Source organism: Equus caballus, chromosome 15, assembly GCF_041296265.1.
Source record: "Equus caballus isolate H_3958 breed thoroughbred chromosome 15, TB-T2T, whole genome shotgun sequence".
In the NCBI taxonomy this organism is placed as follows: Eukaryota; Metazoa; Chordata; class Mammalia; order Perissodactyla; family Equidae; genus Equus; species Equus caballus.
The window spans coordinates 30,037,120-30,059,471 of NC_091698.1; the positions used below are offsets into that span (position 1 = coordinate 30,037,120).

At 46.4% G+C, this 22,352-nt stretch overlaps 1 long non-coding RNA gene across 1 annotated transcript; it reads left to right on the top strand.

Moving 5' to 3' along the window:
- The first annotated feature begins 463 nt into the window (after positions 1 to 463).
- Positions 464 to 16,497, top strand: LOC102150664 (uncharacterized). The gene is made up of 3 exons (XR_288369.4): positions 464 to 602; positions 3,238 to 3,290; positions 16,160 to 16,497. It is a non-coding gene; the product is annotated as an uncharacterized lncRNA (long non-coding RNA).
- The last annotated feature ends 5,855 nt before the right edge of the window (positions 16,498 to 22,352 follow it).

A 22,352-nucleotide genomic window follows, 5' to 3' on the forward strand; every position in this document is an offset into this window, starting at 1 on the left:
TGTTTTCAGACATGTCCTGGGCTTTATTTCTGGCCTTTTCAAATGACTCTCCTGATTACAAAAGTGATGATATCAGCTGGCCACAGCCTTATTTCTCATGGGTGAGAGGCAAGTGGACTTCCAGCATCCATACAACTGCCCGAATTCCACATGAGAGAATACAACCAATGCCTGGGATAAAGTCAGCCACCTCAAAACACTGCCCAACAGTGCTTCTCCAGGAGAATTTAAAGACGGGACCCAGTGATAAACACACATCCAACACCCGGTGCTCCCCTGAAACGGGGACCAGAGAAGGTGCTGTGTGCACAAACTGCTGAGGCACCGTCCAAGGCATTCCGCCTTTTACGGGCTCTTCTCTCCATGAAGGTGGCATTTCTCTGAGCACTTAAGAAGATGACTCACCCAGAGAGGCGGACTGGGCTGGTCTCCCGCCTTGGAAAACCCTGGTGTCTGCCCTGCTGAGGCTCCGAGTTGACACTTGCGTGGCTGCGACCCTCAGCCGCGGGACAAGCGATGACGACGTTGGAATTGCAGGATCTTGCTTGCAAAAGTCATGGCGCCAACTCAAGGGCTGCAAGCCCCAACAGCTTCAGAGCCAGGTAAGAAGAGAAGCTGGTAGAGCTGACGTGGATGGGGTCCCTTCTGGATCCAGGCGCTGTTCTCAGCACCTGGCAGAGGCCAGCTCTCCGGGCCCTCCCAGCGGCCCTCTGCAGGAGGCAGCGTTCCAGCCTGGAAGCAGGAGGCTCCTGGGGTCCGAGCTGCAGGATTCGAGCTGGTGGGCCTGGCTTCAGAGCCTCCCCTCTATCGGAGCCTTGTGACTAGGGGCTCAGCAGGGCCCGTGATGGGGGAGCATGGGAGCCCACCCACCGTCATCTGCCGTCAGAAAACCAATCCTGGGTGGGCCGAACAGACCTCAGTGGGGGGTGCATTCTGTTTGATGGCATTTGGCCCTTGAGCTGCCAGCCTGCAACCCCATGCATTTTTCTTTTTTAATTTTCTTGACGTTCCTCTCCCTTGATAGATAAAGAGAGTAAGCTCTGAGGGAGATTTTCTTCCTCGGAATCCTGCTCTCTGATTTTAAGCCGACAGTCTTCCCACGCTACGTGTCACACGCAGAATGCCCGCTTTGAATCTCAAGCCATGACCTCCTCTCCCGCTCGATCCCTGGCGACTGTGACATCACAGGACGCTCACTGCAGCTTCGGGCCTGCGCCGCCCCTGCCCGGCATAAACCCTGGATTTTTTATTTAACAAACCATGTACTTAACCCGTTCTGTCAAGGCAAAACCTGAAAATTGTCAACATCAGCCAAAGGAGATGGTCCTGGCAGAGGGACCCCTTAGCAGAGAGGTCTCTCAGTTGCATGCAGAGGAGCTGGGACAGAAGCTGAGAGCAGGTCACCCAAACAGGGGAAGCATCTAAAGCTGATTTTAATCAAAGACCAAACAGCCAAATCCTCCTAGAGGGGCCAGCCAGCCACCGTGCTGTGCTTGGGGGCCAGAGCAAAGGCTCTCTTAGCTCTTCCAATTTTAGAAATTGGCTGCTGACTCATTATTAACCCAGGAAGCCCACGCACTCAAATGACTATACTGAAAAAGCTCCCTGTCATACTCTGCTGGCTGATGTGCAGGTTTTTAAGCAAATTCAGAAAATGTTTATCATAAGGTATTTATGACATTTTAACCGTTTCACTTACAGTAACTAGAATGACATTTAAAAAAAAAATGTTTCCTGTATGTTACTTGACAGTAAAGCCAAGTTTCATCAGAATAGTAACAGCCTGAGAAACACATATCAAGGTCAGATCAGGCCCCAACGACTCAGCTACCCCATCCTCGCCCCCTGCCCCCAGCCCCCAGCTTATCTTCTTTCCGATTTTACCACGGTTTGTGACATTCAGCGTTAAGGAAAAGGAGAACACATAAAAAAGTTCCCAGAATCATTCATACGCTTTTCGAGAGAGAAGTCAAAATTCTGCCTATTATATTTCTTGTACCAAAACTGGGTAACTCAGATCACACGGCCAGAAATTGCTCAGGGGCTGTCTTTCCTCCACCTCCAAGAAGCGGAAGCTGGCCCAACCTCAGCACCCGTGGGTTAGCACAAATTCATCCACCTCCATCTCTGAACTTCACTTCGGCTCCAGAGAGCCCCAAGCAGCTTATTTTCCAGTCCAGCATCCCTGTCTCTTCCAAGACAACATAACGTACAACAAGCATCTACATTCTCACAATGAACAACTAAGAAACTTCTCCAGACAATCAGCCCAAACCACGGTAGCTAAGGGGGTGGGGGCAGAAACAGCCACTTTTCTAAAATTACAGATCCTCAGAGTTTGAACGAAACACAGGGTCCACTCCAAGATGCCACAGCTTTCCCACAGCTGAGGCTTGGAGGCAAACTGCAGAAATGATCAGGAAAATGACAGAAATATACTCACCAGGGAGAAGCTAATGGTTCTACCTTCCCAGGAACCGTGCTCTGAAGATCTCACGGCAGACACCGGCTCAGGCACGGCTTGCCTGGAACGCCAGTTGGAAACTTAAAAAGCAACGACCATACAGTCACTGATTTCCCTCCATTCCCAATGATGTCCCCACGATTGAGACCAAAAAAAAAAAAAAAGAAGAAGAAGAAGAAAAAAAAAAGGCGCACACCTCAGTCTTCATTCTCATTGGAACGAGATGACTCATGCTGACTCACAGCCGCCACTTCCTCTCCCGACATTCTCTTCATACTTGTGAGCTGGGCTGGTCCGGTTCCCAGGGTCTCTGCAGCCCTTCCTGGAAGAGCAGCCTCCCTGAGCCTGGCGAAGAGACCCAAACACTGACCTCACATGGAGCCCCTGGAGCCCGTACAAGGGAAATGCTTTATTTAGGAGATTGAGAACTGAAAAGTCAAATGCGTGCTTCTCGTGTGCATTTGAATTTCAAATGTACACTGAGATTTTGGCATGTGTGGCCAAGCTTGTGCCTGAAACCCTTGCTCCTTTCAAGGCATTTCAGGGAAGGGAGAAGAAGGGAGAGGAAGGGAGGATTCTGTTCCTTAAGGAGGCTGGCTTTTCTTTGTCCTGGTCGCACTTCTTTCCCTGCATGCTTTCTTCTGCCTATCTTCCTCTGATAAAATAAATCCTGGGATCTAAAATCATCATCACTTCAAAGCTGTTGATTAGGAGGGTATGTGCCCTGTTTCAGGATTAAGTGACTTACAAAATCTTTTCTCTCCATCTTTCAGGCTTCAAGAATAAGCCAGACTTGAATATCAAAGTCCCAAGGAATGAAATGAAGGTATACCAATCGAACTGTTAAAAATTGTTGGTGAGGGGCTGGCCCGGTGGCCCAGTGGTTAAGTTCTCACACTCTGCAGACCCAGGCGTTGCTGGTTCAGATCCTGGGTGCAGACCTATGCACTGCTCATCAAGCCATGCTGTGGCGGCACCCCACGTAGAAGAACCAGAATGGCTTACAACTAGGATATACAACTATGTACTGGGGCTTTGGGGAGAAAAAAAAAAAGAGGAAGATTGGCAACAGATGTTAGCTCAGGGTCAATCTTCCTCACCAAAAAAAAAAAAAAAAGTGCTAAGTATTAAAAAAAAACTTGGTGGTGAATGTTTACATACAAGAACAGGGGGTAGCCTCTGCCTTCATTTTCTCTGGAATGCCACCGGGGGTGGGGTGCTTCCACAGCTCCTGCGTTTTTAACTCTGAGAGGCAATGGAAGAGAACAGGATCCACGTGGTGCTCAGCAACCTCACAAGAAGCCAAGAAGGGCGGCTGTGATTGCACTTGGCCAACTGGTTTCTGGAGGGTGACACCCTCAAGGCCATGGGTGAACACTGGTGCCCTCAAAAGCTTTTCTGACTTAGTGCCTGCTACTATGCAGGCCATCTCTGATAGCCCTAAGGGATGTAGAGAAAATAAGGAAATCCCGTGTTGGAGGAGGATGGAAGACCCAAGCCAGAGGCCTCTGTGTGCAGGCGACCCCACCCTGGAGGGGTCCGGAGACCCGGTTTCCATTTATAGCCGGATTCATCTTAGGGAAAAAATCCTACCATATCTCCCTTCTTTCAATGGGAAAATCAGGGCATTTTTTAATGAGGCAATACCAAGTCATTTGAGCTCCCAGTGAAAGTTGTGTATCAGCCAATTGGCCAAATAATCCTATTTCTTGCAGTTTTGGGGGCTTTCTTTCCAGAAAAGTGGAAAGCCTGATGGTGTTCTGGCATTTAGAAAGAGCTCTCTTGTGCAATTCACGGCAGTGTGTTTCCTGTAGGGGGAGAGTGGAGAGTAGGGATGGGCAGTGGCCCCATGAGCTTCCTGAAGACGTGGCTTCAGCCACATCTTGTGTTGTCCTCAAGGGACGCGTCTCAGGCAATAGGGGTCTGGCAGCCCCAGGAGAAGCGCGCACTGATGCCAGGAGTCAGCAGGGGCCATTACAGCCGGGGATGTGGGCTGTTACTTCTGTCCTATATGTGGAAAGCCAGCCTTTACTTTATTTATGAAGATTTTCATGAAGTCAGCTCGTTAATCCATGGAGGAACTGAGAAAATAGTAATTAAAAAAAACACCCGGAATGAATTAAAGAAATTTGAACTGGTTGGGAAATGCAGGCCCCCAGGGGCAGCCACGCCTTCCTGCCGGACGTGCCCTGCCGGAGATGTCAGCGCTGGAGCTGTGGGTTCTCCCTCAGCAACACTGTTACAGGGAGCCTTCCAGAATATTCCAGGGCAAGGCCTTTGACACGAAGCTGGGCCTCCTCCCAACACAGCAATTTGAGCCACAGCATAGAAGGAGAGTGGAACCAGGTCCTCTCAGACAGTGTTGCATTGATATTCCCATGAATGCTGGGCCTGAACTCCTGATGGAGCTTCCATCCAGAGCCTTTCTCGTTTGGGCCGGGAAGCGGGGAGAAGGGAGAGACCATTCTTGATATATTAATAAATAGAGAGGTTCACTAAGGCCTGTCATACCACTCCCATGATTGTTAATGTGGGGTGTCCTAGAGCAGAATCTCTTTAAGCTGGCTCATTTCTGCATATTCCAGCAGAAAGGAATCAATGATGACATTTTCAATGTGGCTACATGGAAAACATTTTTTAAACATCTGTGTGCTGTTTCCCCAATGAAAATAGCACTGTAAAAATTTAGGTTTCATTGAATTAGGAAAATAAATAAGCTTCACTCCCAAAGGCAGTGCACAGCCTGCAGACAGTGCATTCTAGCGTGTCATAGGATTCTTATAAACACTGACGGCTCCCATTTAAGAGTGTCTAATACATACCAGTCAGTCTCCTGAACATGCACAGGTATTATAACCTCTGACCCTCAAAATAGCCCCACGAGGAAGATAGCGACATCATCCTCACTTTCTAGCAAAGAAACTGAGGCACAGAGAGGGCCAGGAGCCTGCCCAAGGTTGCAGAGCCCGGATGTGCATCCAGGCCACATGGTGTCAGAGCCGACATCCCTAACCACCAGGCCACGTGGATTCCCACAAAGGACTTTTAAAGAATCTTTGCACACACATCCCCTTACTTCATGATGTGTTCTCCTAAATTCTGCAGACGTGTGCGAGGGAGAGGTACTTTTATTCATTTGCGAAGAAAATCAAAATCCTAGCCTTGAAGTGATGGGTCCCTTACAGTAATAATTCTAACTAACGGAAAGAGTCGATTAGGATTACCCATTGGCACTTCCCAAAAAGGACCATGAAGCTGCACACGCCACCGACGCCTCCACAGACAGCGCTTCTCCTACACAGGGACACGAGGGCGGCAGGGGCCGACCCTCACAGTCCTTCCCTCCCTTGAGCAAATAGGTCTCTTCACCACCCTCCCACCCAGGAGATCATCCTTTCCCTGCAATCTGGCCCCTCCCCCTCACCCCATCCTCACTTCTTCTTTAGGATTTCGTGCCCAATCAAATATTGGCCCTTTCCCTCCAGCATCTTTAACTTTTTCCTCTCCATGGCCGAAACACAGGCCCCTGTCTCTTCCATCTCTGAAAGACCTCACCTGCCTTTGACCCCATGGAGTAGACCCCCAGGTGTCCCCGAAATTCATTCTAACCATCCCCCAGTAGCGGCCTTGCCATTTGGTTGGGACTGACTCCACCCCCACACCCAGGGGGAGTTTTGATTGGGTTAAGCAAAACAAGAGAAAGCCACCCTTTGCCACTGTGACTGCTTCCAGGATTGGGTCCCAGGCTTATGTCAGTTAGGGAATGGATCTTCTAGCCACGAGGATGAGCTCAGTGGTGCCCAATTGGAGCAAAGCCCAGGAATATAGCCATCGCTTCAGGGATGACAGGGAAGAATGTACAGAACTAACGTCTCATTCTTACTCTTAAGTTTCAAAAGTCTGGGACAGGGCGCTACGACGAAAGAAAAAAAAATGATTTGGAAGAATGGGTGAAGTCAAGCAATAATATATAGTTGTGCAGATGGTACACTGCACAACCCCGGGGAGTAAAGTAAATTCACATAGGCCGTGATGTGCACAGTCATATGTGGCAGGGCTGGTCGTGGTGCCCGGTGATGCCTCCCCAAGACCATACAAGGATCCCACAGGCGAGGTGGAGGAAGAGAACTGGGAGGAAGGAATAGAGAGAAGAGGCTGAACCCTACTCCCCTACAGGGGGCTTGGGCCAGAGAAGCACCATCACTCACGCCAGGGCAGTTCAGGGACTCTGAGAACAAAGGGACAACTGCACTGGAATGGTGGGACCTAAGAGTTTCATTGGCAGTGTTTTCTCTTCCGTGGTGGAACTTGAACTTAATGGCGTGCTCACCATTGAGGGCCTCTTAAATTAGATGAAATATAGTCTGTAAAGCCACGAGCCTAGATGAGGGCACCAGAGGAAGGAGAGTAGAAAGAGAAGTGAGAACTGAGCCCGGGCCCCTGTGTCTTTAGGAGGTCAGGGGGTGAGGAGGAGCCAGCAGAGAAGGGATGCTGGAGGGCCAGGGAGTAGGGCCAACGAGGTGGGAGGGAAGCCGGGAGAAGGTAGCATCTGGGAAGGCCAGTGAAGAAGGTGCCAGAAGAGGAGAGAATGGTCACCTGTCAAATCAGTGCTGAGGAGGACTAGCAGCCCCAGTGCCTATGGCAAGGGGAGGTCTTTGCCGGGAACAACGGGGTGAAAGTCTGAGTGGAGTCCAGAGAGAAAGGGGGAGAGAGATGGAAGACAGTGAGGAGAGACACTGCTTTCTAGAAGTGGGGCTGTCACTGAGGGGGCAAAGGGCTCAGGATTTCAGGAGAGATCTCCTTTTTTGTTAAGATGAGAAAAATATCTCATCTGTAACTTACTTGCAGAAGTGATTTGCTAGAAACGGGAAAACTGATGAAACGAGAGAGGGCCAGAGGGAATTTGGTGAAGTCGGCGGAGGGACGAGACCCACTGCTCAGGGGGCAGGCCTGGCCTGCGGGAGGACAGGACACGGACCAGATGGGGAGCAGCCAATACGTGCCTGTTCCCTACACTCTTGTACATTTCATCATTTGTAATAAAAGAAAAGTGACATCAATTTTTAAAACTCAATGACGAGTAGTACACCATTAGAGTCTTTCTACTGAAAGCCTTGCAGCTAAAACTAAAGTCCCCTTTGATGGGGATGTGGCGTTTTTCACTAAAATAATGGGGATGCATTAGAGGGATGGAGGAGGCAGGATTTGGGGAGGTGAAGAAGCATGTGTTCCTAAGGAAGGGAGAAAAATCTTAGAGAGAAATGTTGGCAGTGGCTTTGACAAGTAAAGCTGCTGTGAACATCCGTGTATGGGTTTTTGCGTGGACACGTTTTCATTTCTCTGTAGTAAATACCCAGCAGTGGGGTTGCTGGTTCATATGGTAACTGTATATATCTTTATAAGAAACTGCCAATCATCTTCCAGAGTGGCCGTCCATCCACTTTGCGTTTCGACCAATGCCCGTATGACAAACAGTTGCTCCTCATCCTTGCCAGCACCTCCACTGTCAGCATTTCTCATTTTAGCTGTTCTAATGGGTGTGTAATGGTATTTCCTCGTGGCTTTAACTTGCATTTTCATAGTGACTAATGGTGTCGAGCATCCTTTTGTGTGCTCTTTTGCCATCTGTGTATCTTTTTTGGTGAAGAATCTGTTCAAATCTTTGCCTGCTTTTTAACTGAATTGTTTGTTTTCTCACTCTTGAGTTTAGAGCAGCCTTTACACAGTCTGGATGCAACTTTTTAAATCAGATATGTGACTTGCAAATATTTTCTCCAATCTGTGGCTTGTCTTTTCATCCTCTTTAACAGTATCTTTTATAGAACAAAAGTCTTTATTTTGATGAAGTCCCATCGATCGATTTCTTTCATTTGTGTGCCTTTGGTCTCAGATCTAAGAAATCTTTGCTTAACCCTAGGTCTAGCTAATAAAGATTTTTTTCTTGTTTTCTTCTAAAGCTTTAGAGTTCTACATTTTATACTTAGATCTATGATCTGTTTTTAGTTAATTTTTTGTAAGGTGTGAGGGTTACATTGAGGTTCATTTGTTTGCCTGAATGTCCAATTGTTCCAACACCACTGTTTGAAAAAACTATCCTTCCTCCATTGAATTGCCTTTGGAAGCTTGTAGAAAATCAGTCGGCCATATTTGTGCATGTCTAGATTTGGACTCTGTTCTGTTCCATTGATTGATGTGTCCATCCCTTCCCCAGGATCACAAAGTCTTGGCCACTGTAGCCATCTGGCATGGGTCTTAAAATCAGATAGTATAATCCCTCCAACTTTATTCTTCGTCTCAAAATTGTTTTAGCTATTCTTGTTTCTTTCTGTATAAATTTTAGAATCAGTTCCTTTGCAGCTACAAAAAAATCTCCCTGGGACTTTGAAAGGAATTACATCAAACCTTTAGACGAATTTGGAAAGAATGACTATCTTTACCATCTTGAGTCTTCCAATCGATGAACACAGTGTGCCTCTCCATTTGTTTAGGTCTTCCTGTACAGTCTTTCTAGGTTGGTGTCTCCCCTATGTGAAGTAAAAATTATCTTCCCTACAGAGTGTGGGTTTAGTCATTCTCAGTAAGTCCTTTTATTGTCTCTATAGGCTCCCAAGTTAAACAACCCTGTAGGTACTATTTTATAGAGCGAGACCGACACCCAATGACCCCACCCTATTGGTCCTAAGATTTGGATGCTGAGAGTGGTTTGGGGCAGGGAAGCAGCCCCTCAGTTCTCCTGACTCTGACCCCTTCCATCTTCCTTCCATCCACCCAGCGGGGTGCCAGGAAATGTTTAACATCCGGCTCTCCAAATATAAATGAATAAAACAACCCCTGATTTGCAGTGTTTACTGACTTCTCTGATGGAAACTCTCCCTCCATGGCTAATTTCAAGCCACTGGCATGATGTCACTGAAAGTTAGTTGGGAAGAAATGTATACAAATTAGCTCTCTCAAGCCAGGGAAAGCAAGCTCCAGCGCAACTGTGCATCCATCTGTCACCAAGCCCCCGACCATCCTCGGCCCTTGAGTCTTTCATACAGTAACTAGCTGGTCACCTGTTTCGTGTCCACAAGGAAGCAGTTATTTCTGCATTTGAAAAGGGTTAGATTAGATCAGTTGTTCTTAACTGTGGGTGCACAAAGACCCCTTTGAGATTCTGATAAAAGCTGCAGGTGGCTCTCCAGACAGAGCAATAAAAGTGTATACAACACAACATTTTGTACACAAAGACCATTTGTGCTGATGCAGGACTCCTTAGGTGTCCAGGCCTGTTGGGGTTGGAATCCCTGGACCAAATGACCTCAAAGACCTACTTCAGCTCTGAAGTTGATAATTTGCATTGACTCACACCATGGCGCAAGGGGACACCTGACAAATTAGAAAATAACAAGTGCAAAAAGAATCCAGATTCTCAAGTTTGCATCTATTTTTCATGTGTATTAAAACATGAAGGAGTCTCCGTATTGAGGATGTCACAGCTGATAGCGAGGGCCAACAACTTTGCAGACGCCAGCTCTCTAAGAAACAGCGGCCCAGGTGCGGTGCAGAGGGCTGTTCCTGGAGGCCAGCTGGGAACTCTGGCCATGGGGGTCTGGAGCTCCTCCTGGTCTGTATCGCAGGGAGCATGCGCACACAGCACCCTTCCAAGAAGGCCAAGTTCAGGCTGATGGTTAGAGAAGGGGGTGTCTTCCTCAGAATGGCACAAACACTCATCTCTTAGAAACATCAACTCAAACAAATCACATTCTTACCTCTCTGATTCATTCACTTGGAGCAAGATATGCTCCTGCCAGCACAGCTGGAGGAGGGCAGAGCCAGGAGCTGGATCTTACAACTGCTCAAGGTCCATCCTGGCGCCTCGTCTTTACCCCAAATTTTAGACTTAAACTGATCATTGTTTAGACTTCAGCTAAACCATTTTGGACTTAAACTGGCAACAGTAGTGCTGTGAAGTGATCCGTGTCACTGTCAAGTGGTAAAAAAAAAAAGAAAAAAGAAAAGAAAAACTAAACTTTTGATGTGGCTATCTAGAAGTTTGTCTAATTAAAATGATTTGTGAGCATGGATTACAATTTGGGCCTAATTATTGTTGGCACGATAATGCTATTCTCTTTCCTGGTAATTCAATCACACAGTACTCTAAATATTTCTGGGAAGGGATTTTGCAGATGTAATTAAGGCCAACTCGATTGGCCATAAGATAAGAGAATAAGTGGGAGGGCCTGACCCTGGGAGGTGAGCCCTTTAAAAGCAGAGAGTTCTCCCTGGCTGCAAGCAAAAGAGGAAGTCAGAGACTCAAGCACAAGGGGCTCATGGGCTCAGAAATGAGGGCAGTCTTGAAGAGCTGAGAGCCAGAAGGAAATGGGAACCTCAGCCACAAGGAACCGGACTCTGCCAACAACCCTTAGAAGTGGGTGTTTCCCCAAGGCCTCCACACAAGAGCCCAGCCCAGCTGACACCGTGATTTGAATGGGTGAGGCCCTACGAGAACTTGGTGAGCTCCACCCAGACTTCTGCAGACACAACCATGAATTAATACATCGAGGCTGTTTTAGCCACTCAGTTTGTGGTAACTTGTCACACAACATTAGAAAACTAATACACTCAGCTCACCTGCAAAATGGAGACAGTAATAGTCCCAACCTCATGAGGTTATATGAGAATTAAAAATTAATATATCTAAAGGGCCCAGAACAATAAGGACTCTCTCTAAGTATTGACGATTATTCATACATGTCATTGACTTGGTAAAATGCCAGATACGTGTGGTTGCTTATTTGAAAGTTTTCCCATCAATACAGTAGTTGAGTCACAGGATACAGTCAAAAGTCTAGAATTTTCAATGAATGAATCACATACTAAATATGCATCATCTTTTCAAACTCAGTGCCTATGAATAAGCTGCATGATTATAAAATGTTACTTAACAAAGCAGACCATAAGAAAGAAGACAGCAGACTATATGGAGCAAAATACAAGAAGTCTGGAACTCAACCACCCAACATATATTTAATGAATGCTGCCAGATGCTAAGCACAGATGCAGGTCCTGGGGAAAAAACACACAAAACATCCCTATTCTCATGAAGCTTACACTCTGTGGAATGCGACAGAAAATAAGAAAAGTACAAGCTAGTGATATGAACCGTGCAAAAAATTAGCAAAGGTAAGAGAGGACTATCTGAGATGAGTAGGTCATGTGGAAAGGCCGTTCTGGAGAGGTGCCATTTAAATTGAGATTTGAATGATGGCCAGGAGCCAGGCAGCAGCATTCCAGGGCAAGGAGTTAGCTACTGCCAAGGTCCCCAAGGCAGAAAGGAGCCTGATGTGTCACAGGACCTGAAAGAGGGCCAGCATGGCTGATGCTTGGTTAGCAACAGGGAGAAAGGACAAGGTGAGGCCGGGGAGGGTGGCAAGAAAGGAGCTCAGATTTTATGCTGAGTACAACGAAGAGGCGCTGGAAGGTTTTAAGCAGGAGAGTGACGTGGTCTGATTTGAATTTTCCAAGGCTAACTCTTACTGCTAAACGTAGAGCGCTGGTGAGGACCAAGAGGAAACAGGAAGTCCAGTGCGTCCCTTTGGGAGTCTGACGATTACAGCAGAGACGGAAAGAGAAGGATCTATTAGACTAATGTTTTGGAGGTGGAGTTGATGAAGGGATTGGGTTTGGAGCAATGACAGACAGATTAATCAAGCATAACCCTTAGATTTCTGTTTTGAGCAACTGTGTGGTGCATTTACTGAGATGGAAAGGTTGAGAGAGAAGGCTGTTTGGGAGAGGAGAGATAGTGGGTTCTGTTTTGGCCATCTTAATTTGGACGTGCCTATCACACATCCATTTGGAGATGTTGAGTGGGCTTAGAATTCCGGGGAGAGGTCAATGTTGGAGGCAGATTTCAGAGTTAACGTCCTAAAGATAGACCTAAAGATCAGGTCTGGATGAGAGAGAGAGACAGAGAACGCATAAGGAAGGGACGGGAGCCCAGTGCCCTCAGCCAGCAAGGTTGGAGGAAAAACCAAGAAAGATGGAGCTCAAATGGAGAAGGTGTTACGGCATGGGGTTAGGTGGGCACTGGTAAAAAGTGTAGCATCTGTGAGTGAGTATTCCACGCACCATGGTATCATTCAGCGCTGGCAAACACATTAATAATATTCTGGGGCTATTGTTTGTGTCAGCTGTCCCCGATTTGGTGCAGACAGACTGTACTTTTGAAATGTTAGCTAGAAAAAAATAAAGCAAAATTGTTATTAAGAGCCAAGGCAGTTAAGATTCTCCATTCTTGGCCATCAGGAAGAACTTATGAATGGCTTCTTTCCATTGTAAACAGCAGCAGAAGATCGTCAGCATCATTTTTCATGATTTGGTCTAACTGGGAAATTCTCATGCTTCATAACACATGAAACAAAACCCTTAATATCTAAATAATTCTTTGGTCTCATGCACACCGCCAAGAGATCAGATGGAGCCTATTCCTCTGATAGACTGGCTTGATTTGAAGGCAAATGGCTTTTTAACAGCAGTATTAGCTTCTTAATTTTCACTTCATTGCCCATAAACACATACACCTCAAGCAATCTGTTTGCCCCTTGAAATCTCTTAATTAAAAACTTTAACTGTATTTTTAAAAATCAGCACACTTCTTGACGGCCACCGACAGGTTATTAAATGTAATTAGATATGAACTTAAGATAGTGCACTAATCTATAGTGGTTCTTGATGGAAACTTATGAGTTAAATCTCATATCTAATAGGAACCAGCCCTACCAAGGGCTTGAGAAGGAGTTCCCAATGAAAGTGCTCTGATCCTGGCCTCGCTCGCTCCAACCCCCAAGTGCTGCCCACCTCCATTTAGCCCCAGTCGTGGCAGGTCTGCCTGTGTCTTCCTGCCTCTCACTCACCGCGCACCACTCCCTTCTCTGAACTGCTTCTTTCACTTTTGTGATGAGACAAAGCCACAGATCTGATCGGGCCACTCTCCAGCTTTCACATCTGCATGGCTTCTTGGGGTCCATGTCGGGTTTAAGGGTTTGTCCCTGAGTCAAACAGACCCAGTTTGGAACCCAGCGCCCATCTAAGTGGACTTGAGAAAGTGACCTTCCTGAGCCTCTGTGCCCTCATTTGTCAATTGAGAATAACCATGGTCACAAGAGAGTCTTGTCACAGCATTTTGATGTGGATTAAATAATGATGCAGGTGGAGTGCTTAGCAGAAGGCAGGGCCTGTAGTAAGCACCCGGCAAGTGGCAGGTCTTTGTAGTGGATGTGCTGTCTTTTTGTCTAACAGCACCCTTTCCTGGGGGACCCTCCCCTTCCCCTTTCATGTGGTTCCGGGGGTTCTAACATCTTAGCCTACCTCCCACCCTAAACCACCTATCACACAGTGGGCAAGAACGTCAACTAGGATTCAGTCTGGCTGCATATTGCTGAACCAAATAACAATGGCTTAAGTTAGAACTTTGTTTCCCTCTCATGTGAAAGTAATCTGGCTTGTGCATGGGCTGATGTGGCAGCCCCAAAGTATTACTAGGAACTTGAGCTCCTGTCTTTCTGATCCACCATCCTGAAACATGGCTTTCAAACTCAAAGTGGCTTCATGGTCCAAGATGGCTGCTGGCACTCCAGCCAGCAACTCCATATTCTCCATACTGACAGTAGGAGGAAGTGAGGGAAGACAAAAAAGTCTATCATGGCTCACCTATCCCCAACATTATGGAGTCTTACTGAAAGTTCTACATAATAGTTCCATATATAGAACTAAGTCATGTGGCCTCTCCTAGCAGCAAGCTAGTCTTGGAAATGTAGTCTTTTCACTGGACACATTGCCACTTGAAATATGACATGTTTTTGAATTAAGCAAGAAGGGGAGAAGGGAACTCAGTTGGCAACCAGCAGTGTCTGCCATGGCACATCCCATACACGGAGGATACTGTCAGCACGTGGAGAACCTGAGCCAGGGAAGGGACAGAGAATGCACCAGAGTGAGGTGCCAACTGACGTTCCTTCTCCCCTTCTTGCTTTCATGTTTCACTGTGATCTTTACTCCCCCAGCTAGACCGAAAGGTCCTAGAGGGAAAATCCCGCCCTACCCACACGCACACTCCTACAGGCGACCACAAATGTTTGTCACCAGATGACTGAATGTACAGCAAGTGTGCTAAGGTTTGGCAGATGCAAAATATATCCCAGTAGGAGTCTTCTGAGCAGGGGCTGTAGAGTCAGACTTCTCCCTCTGCCTCCACGCTCCATGGTGTAAAAGAGAGATTGATAATGACACCTCTTCTGGGATAATCCACAATGCCTGGCACACAGTAAGATCTTAGGCAATGGTGGCCATTCATGGTATAATCGTTATTACCGCCTGTCGTTGACTCTGAGATACACTTTTTTTTTGAAACTGTAATAGCATTTATCCTATATGGCGTGTCATGATTGAATTAGCAGAGGTTTTATTTTCTGGATGGTATATAAGATCATGCTCTGTTTTACAATCAATAACGTCTGAAAATCAATGGAAGAATTGTTACTATCATGAAAGGAATAGAGGGAGGTGGGCACTGCTAAAAAGAAATTCGGGGCCTTGCCAAGTCAAAAAAGTCAACTGCTGATAGATCCCAAATGGAAAGAGATGAGACTGAGATGGTGTTTGAGTGACCAAGGCCTGAAGTGGCTCAGAAAGAGACGAAGAGAAAGGCATGACCTTCCCCACGCTGTGTTCTGGGAAGACTCAAGGGAGCCACCATTCAATCAAAAGAGAGGGAAGTGAGGGGCAAGAAAGGAAGGAAATAAAGCCGGTCTGAGACCAACGTCTTGGCAAGAACTCTGGGTGTGATTGCGGCCATGTGGAACCAGCTAGAAGCAGATAGATCAGAAGCTGACTGTTTTTATTGAACCTGCCTTGTCAAAGAAACTGTGAGCTATAAAGGCGTGTGATGCATACAATGGAATATTATTCGGCCATAAAGCAGAATGAAGTACTGACACACGCTACACCGCGGAGGAACTTTGAAAACACTGTGCTCAGTGAAAGAAGCTAGACTCAAAAGACCACATATTGTGTGATTCCATTTATATGAACTTTCCAGGTTGGGCAGGCCCATAGAGACCGAAAGGAGATTCGTGGTTGCCAGGGGCTGACGGATGCAGGAATGGGGAGCAACTGCTCAATGGACACAGCATTTCCTTCTGGGGTGATAAAAATGTCTTGGAACTAGACAGAAGTGGTGGTTACACAATGTTGGGGTTATACTAAATGCCACCGAATTGTTCACTTTTAAATCATTAATTTTATGTTATGTGAATTTCACTTCACACAAAAAAAAGATATTTACTATTCAACTGTGGGACCCCCAACTTCTCAGCAACAAGAAGTGGGAAATGCTGTGCAGCCCCCACTAAAGGCATGTTCTGAATCCCACATCATATACAGCCACTGGAGGTGACAGGAGAGAAGGGCCTCCCTGAGCACAAGCCAGGGGCCTCAGGGGAACCCACTGATGGTGGGACCCACCCCAATCTCAGGGGAGGCACCTCACCCCATCTGCCCAGAAGACTCCAGAATTGCTGGACCAGGGGCCCCTGGTGCCTTCCCCTCTTGGAACGGGAGTGTCATTGCCATCATCTTGTTCCTGCTTCGCTCAGGGGCACCGGGCTGTGAGGGGTAGCTAATTTATCTCTTTGTTCCATTATCTGTTTAAAGGCCTCTGGGACACCACTGAGAGACTGCCATGCATCGCCTGAAGATGCAGGAACATGCTACCAAGCACAGCTCAAATTACGGCCATGGCGGCGACTGTTAGTTCTATAACCCCACATCTGCTCTCTCCTTTGCTGCCAAATAATCAAGCTCCTGCTTTTCAGTTGCAACAGTTCCACGTTTGTTAGTCTCCCTTGCAGCTGGGTATGGCTGCCACCTGACGAGGGCAGCATGATGAGCTGGGGGGAGCCTGAGTTAACCTGGATGGGCTGCTGCCATATAACCCTAGACTGCCTACCTCTAGCTTTCTTTTACATAAGAGAATAAAACTTTTTGCATTTGAGCCTGTTACTGGAGGTTTCTGTTATATGCAACCAACCCTAATGGTAATGGATGCGGTGGGCTCCAACCTAATCAATTCCAGGTACCGAAATGTGAGAGTCTGCAATGCAGCCTTAACGCCACCATCACTTGGGATTCGATGAGCCTCCTCATTCTCTCAGACCTTTCACAAATTAATCAGGCTCACTGTTGTACAGCAGATCTCTAGAATTTATTCATCTTGCATAACTGAAACTTTATACCCATTGAATAGCAACTCCCCATTTCCTCCTGCCCCCAACCCCCCACAACCACCATTCTACTCTCTATTCTCTGAGTTTGACTAAGTTAGTTGTCCCCTGTAAGTGGAACCACACAGTATTCGTCCTGTGACTGGCTTATTTCACTAGCATAATGTCCTGCAGGTTCATCCATGTTGTCGCAAATGCCAGGGTTTCCTTCTTTTTTAAGGCTGAATATTTTCCATTGTATGTATATAGCACATTTTCTTTATTCTTTCATCTGGTAATGGACATTTCGGTTTTTTCCACATCTTAGCTATTGTGAATAATGCTGCAGTGAACACGGGGCTGCAAATATCTTGTCCAGATTCTGATTTCAATTCTTTTGGATAAATACTCAGAAGTGGGATTGCTAGATCATACGGTAGTTATATTTTTAATTTTGTTAAGAGAGTAGATCTCTTTTTAAATGTTCTTACCACAATAAAGAAAAAGGGAGAGAGAGAGAGACAAAGAAAGAAAGAGAGAGAGAGAGAAAGAAAGAGAGAAAGAGAGAGAGAAAGAGAGAAAGAGAGAAAGAAAGAAAGAAAGAAAGAAAGTTAATCCCATTGTCTACAAAAAACATTATACAAATTCAATAAAATATAATGTTTTTAAAAAAATTGATGAGGGCACTAACAGCTTCTGGCAGAACGATCCCACAATTTCATACTAGAAATTGCAATAAGGTCCTTGCTAAGTTCAGGCCAGATGGTCATCTCTGAGCTGTAGGCCACCTCCCTGGACACCAGCCTTTCTAGACGGATCTACAAAGCAGTAAAGGAAAACAGCATTAATTACTGCACTTTTCTGTACAACATGTGCTTGAAAATTGATTGCAAAGCATCTTAATTTTACCCAGGATATTTCTTCACATGTCCCTAAGAGGAAATTCATTTCTGATGTAGTTTGTGGAATTTTGATTTTTGTTTTCATTTCGTAGGTGATTTCATCCACTGATTACCCAACTGACAATCACTCCCACCAGTTTCTGTTTAACATTTATCTCGTTAATGGTGAGAGAAGACGTGTTAATCAAGATAGCAGCCACTGGTTGGAGGAACATGGGTTTCTTTGATCAGACGTTCCCAAAGCTGGAGAGAAAGTATTAAGAGCTTGAAACCATGTATATTTTAATATAAACTTAATTTTTTTATGATTATAAAAGTTATAAATGCTGTCTGGGGATAATCTGGAAAACAGAAAGAAGAGACCATTAATCCTACCTCCCAAAGCCAAGCAGTATTAACATCATGGTGTATTTCCTTGGACTCGCTCACTCGCACGCTCTCTCTCTCCGTCTCTGTTTACACAGTTGTATTCGCACTGTATACATAACTTGGTGCCCTGCTCTATTTCGCTTAACATTACAACATAAGCGTTTTCCCCATTATTAACACTCCCTACTGGCCAGAGCGGAGGCTTATTTTCATGGTGAAACCTCGATGGTCGTCAATGGGATCATCACACCCAGTCTTCACTACACAAAGACAAGTTTTCCCCAAAGTTGGGGGCTGCTCCTGGTCTACTGAAAGGAACCAGAAGTGAGACAGTCACAGAGGGGAGGGACATGCCCAGACTTGTTCAGCTGCCCGCTCCAGGGCCCAGTTTGCTGCCCGCCCAGCAGCTCTGCTAATCCAGAAATTCTTTCCTGCAGAAACACATGCTGGCTTTGAACCCAGGAGGCAGCCCCATGCCGCAGCAGCCCCAGAGGAAAAAAATCCAGACACGAAAAGAAAAAGTAAACTCTGCGTGGGACTGCTCATTTTAATTTCCAGAAGAGAAAAGAGCCTTCCTGACTCAGAGACATGTCACAGTGAAGGCTACCCAGCAACCACAGGCCTGTCTGTAACACGTGGTGAGCACCCTGGAGGTTGTGGCGAGGCTGTGGGCCTGGAGAAGGGGAGCCAGCAGCACGGCACTGGCCAAAGACTGGACCCCTGGCCAGGCTCCCTGGTGTCTGATTTGGCTTCTCCGAAGCAAAACATCTTTTCTGCAAAAACGCGGGAACATGAGGGCAGGTTGTGTGTATCTGTTCACTTCTGTGTCCCCAGCCCCAGCATGTGCCAGACACTCACTGAGCATTTGTGTAGTTTATTGAATAATGACTCTTTTTACAAACTCCCTTGAAGGGGAGCAAGAATTATCCCTCTGCCCTCTAGGTCCTTCTGGCGGGTCTAAGAATTAAATTTATGTGAGACAGAATAACAGGAGAAATCAAACAAATTTAGTAACATGTATACATGGGAGAAACCGGGGAAAACTGAGTAGCTCACCAAAATGGCAGAAGCCACCACCTTAAATACCATCTTCAGCCAAAGACAAAGGAGGGTGTTGCGGGTAGTGGTTTGGGACTTCAAAGGGGAGGAGGACAATTCACATGGAGATGGAAAAGCAAATGTTTGGTAAACAAGTGTTTGCTGAGCCATCTATAGACATGGGACCCAAGAGAGAACTTTGATAAAATAGGCCTCGCTAGATGACTTCCTGTCTACCACACCTAGAGTTGTCTATGGTGATAGTTCCTTCCTGGGACAGACCTTCTATCTTAAATTCTTTTAGGCAGTTAGAGGGAAGGCCAAAGTTTCCTTCTGAGTCTTTTGTTCTTAAAAATAATCAAGCCTGGGGGCTAGTCCCATGGCCTTGTGGTTAAGTTCGGTGAGCTCCGCTTTGGAGGTCCAGGTTCAGTTCCTGGGCGCGGATATACACCACTCATCAGCAGCCATACTGTGGCGGGAACCCACATGCAAAATAGAGGAAGGTTGGCACAGATGTGAGCTCAGAGCCAATCTTCCTCATAAGTAAATAAATAAATAATCAAGCCAAAGAGACACAATTTTGGGTGGCAAATTCTGATCCCCTTAGATGTTGACAGCTAGAGCTCAATTTGAGCATTTTCTTGTGAAGGAGCGAATGCCTCCAGGGATGTATTCATGCTTAGCGGGCACTCTTCCTGGGTAGGAGTCAGCCTTCTCAGCTCGCTGTCCCTTCCCTGACCTCCTCCCCCTGGTAAGGTGACCTTGGCTTCAGCAAAAGAAGGCCAGAGGGACATCGGGGGTAGACATTGCACTGAGGAATGGAGGCGCAAGTGGCCATAGATAAACTTCCCTATTTCATAATTTTGCTTCAGCATACCTGCCTTCTTCAAACCTCTTCTTCTCTGTTTCTTATTCCTTTATCTCCCCCTAATTCCCAGGGCCCAGGACTCAGGTTAGTCCTATTAATGCTAAAGATAAGTCATGTTAAGAGAAATATATCTTCAATGGGCAGGCCTGTGTGCCATTTATATCATTTTATTTCTGGGAAATGCACTGACAGTTACAACTTTAAAAGAATACTTTGCGGGAGGGGGCCAGCCTGATAGCACAGCGGTTAAGTGTGCATGTTCTGCTTCAGGGGCCTGGGGTTCACCGGTTCCGATTCTGGGTGCAGACATGGCACCACTTGGCAAGCCATGCTGTGGTGGGCATCCCACATATAAAGTAGAGGAAGATGGGCACGGATGTTAGCTCAGGGCTAGTCTACCTCAGCAAAAAGAGGAGGATTGGCAGCAGATGTTAGGTCAGGGCTAATCTTCCTCAAAAGAAAAAAAAAAGAATACTTTGGACCATGTGTACTTTCATACATTAGACGTTGCTTGTCTGTAGAATTGTATGGGCAACTGGACCAATCAAGGGTTGTTCTAGAATCTCCCCTACCCTAGGAGACAGGGAGGCAAAGGAGTCTACCTCCAGTATAAGTGTTCTCTCTACAGTAGGACAAATAGACAATATGCATAATATATACACATACACATATCTTCATAAGCAAGAAAATTATAACCAAACTCTAAAATGGAAAATTAATCATTATCATCATCATCATCATCATCATTGTTGGCGTTATCATTTTGACTGTTATCTATGTGGTTGACATGTGCACAGCTCTGTGCTAGGCAACATGCATCTTGTCATGTAATCCTCCAACAGCTTTATAAGGCAGGCACTTTATAAATGAGGAAACTGAGGCCCAGAGATATTCAGGAACTCACCCACAGGGACAGAGGAATCAGGGACCCACACCTAGACAGCCTTTCTCCAGGACCTGGACCCCTAACTACTCACTGTTATAAGGCAGATGGGACTCCAGGACTCCACCTTAAGTCCTGGCAGCAAAGCAGGGTGGCACTGGCTCTCTCGAAGTTGCCCAGGTGCCTGCCTCTCTTATTCGCCATGGTGGCCCCAGGCAATGCCTTGCACACTCGGAAGATGGCCGTTGAAAGGACATATGAGTGACCCAGGTCTCAAGGTGAGCTTCCCAAGTTGTTTTCAGATCTCTGAATTAGGCTTCCTGAGCTGTACTTAGGAGGTTGCACTTGTGACTTCTGTGCCCCATTCATAGCAATAAAACTCTGATGCTGCCTTGCTTGTCAGCTTGACAGTGGGTGAGGTGCGAGAGGGTTTGAAATTCCCCTGTCCAGCCACACAGACTCACCAAACATAAGAGCAGCCATTAATACAGGCATGATTGACTTGACAAGCACAAGGTCAGCTTGAGGAGCAGGCATGGTGGTGTAGAAGCCACGTAGCCATGACTTCCCAACTCTCCGTAGCCATGAGAGGTGGGAAGGGGCAGAAGGCAGGGGGCACTTTGAAAGAATGGTGCATGTGATTACATTTCCTAGTCTCTATAGCAGATAGGAGTGGCCATGGAAATGGGAACTGAGCTTGTTGAGTAGCACTTCCTAGAATGATGGGGATAGATAGTGGGCTGGTACTCTTTTTACCTTCATCTCCCATTCTCCACTTACTCTACTGCTACTGTGAATGCAGACATGATGGCAGGAGTTCTAGCAGCTATCTTGGGGCCATAAGCAAAAGGCTTAGAAGAACCACAAAGCCCTCAGCCTCTGAGCAAAGGCCAGAAACTATCTGCCTCCAGACTTCTCACTATGTTAGAAAAATAAACTCTTATGTATTAAAGCCACTTAGGTCAGATCTGTTACCAGCAGCTGAACCCAACCTCAACTGGCACACTTTCTGAGGTAGGCAGCCTCTGAGATAGTCCCATCTGATAATGGCCCATCACCTCCTCTGGGGAGGCCTTATGAAGGTAGAATAATATTTAACAGCTCCCAACGTTTATCTCTGGGTCTAAAAGTAAACATAAGCTTTATTTATTTCTGTGCTCAACTAAACAACACATTAATACAATGTGTTAAGGCCAGAAGCCACCTCCTGCTAGTCACACTGTTGTGTGATTCCTCTCCTTGAGTCTGAGCTGGATTTATTGACTTGCTTTTAACAAAGAATATGGCAGAAATAATGGAATGTCACTTCTGAGATTAAGTTATAAAAAGACAGTAGCTCTGTCTTGAGTGCTCTCGTACTAGCTTCCGTGTCACAAGGCCGCCCTACGGAGAGGGCCACGTGATGGGGAGCCCAGGCCTGCCAACAACCACATGCGTAAACTCAGAAGCAGATACCACCAGCCCCAGTGGAACCTTCAGATGAGATTGCGGCCCTGGCCAACAGCTTGACTGCAACTTTGTGAGAAGTCTCGAGCCAAAGACACCCAACTAAGCCATGTCCAGATTCTTGACCCACAGAAACTGT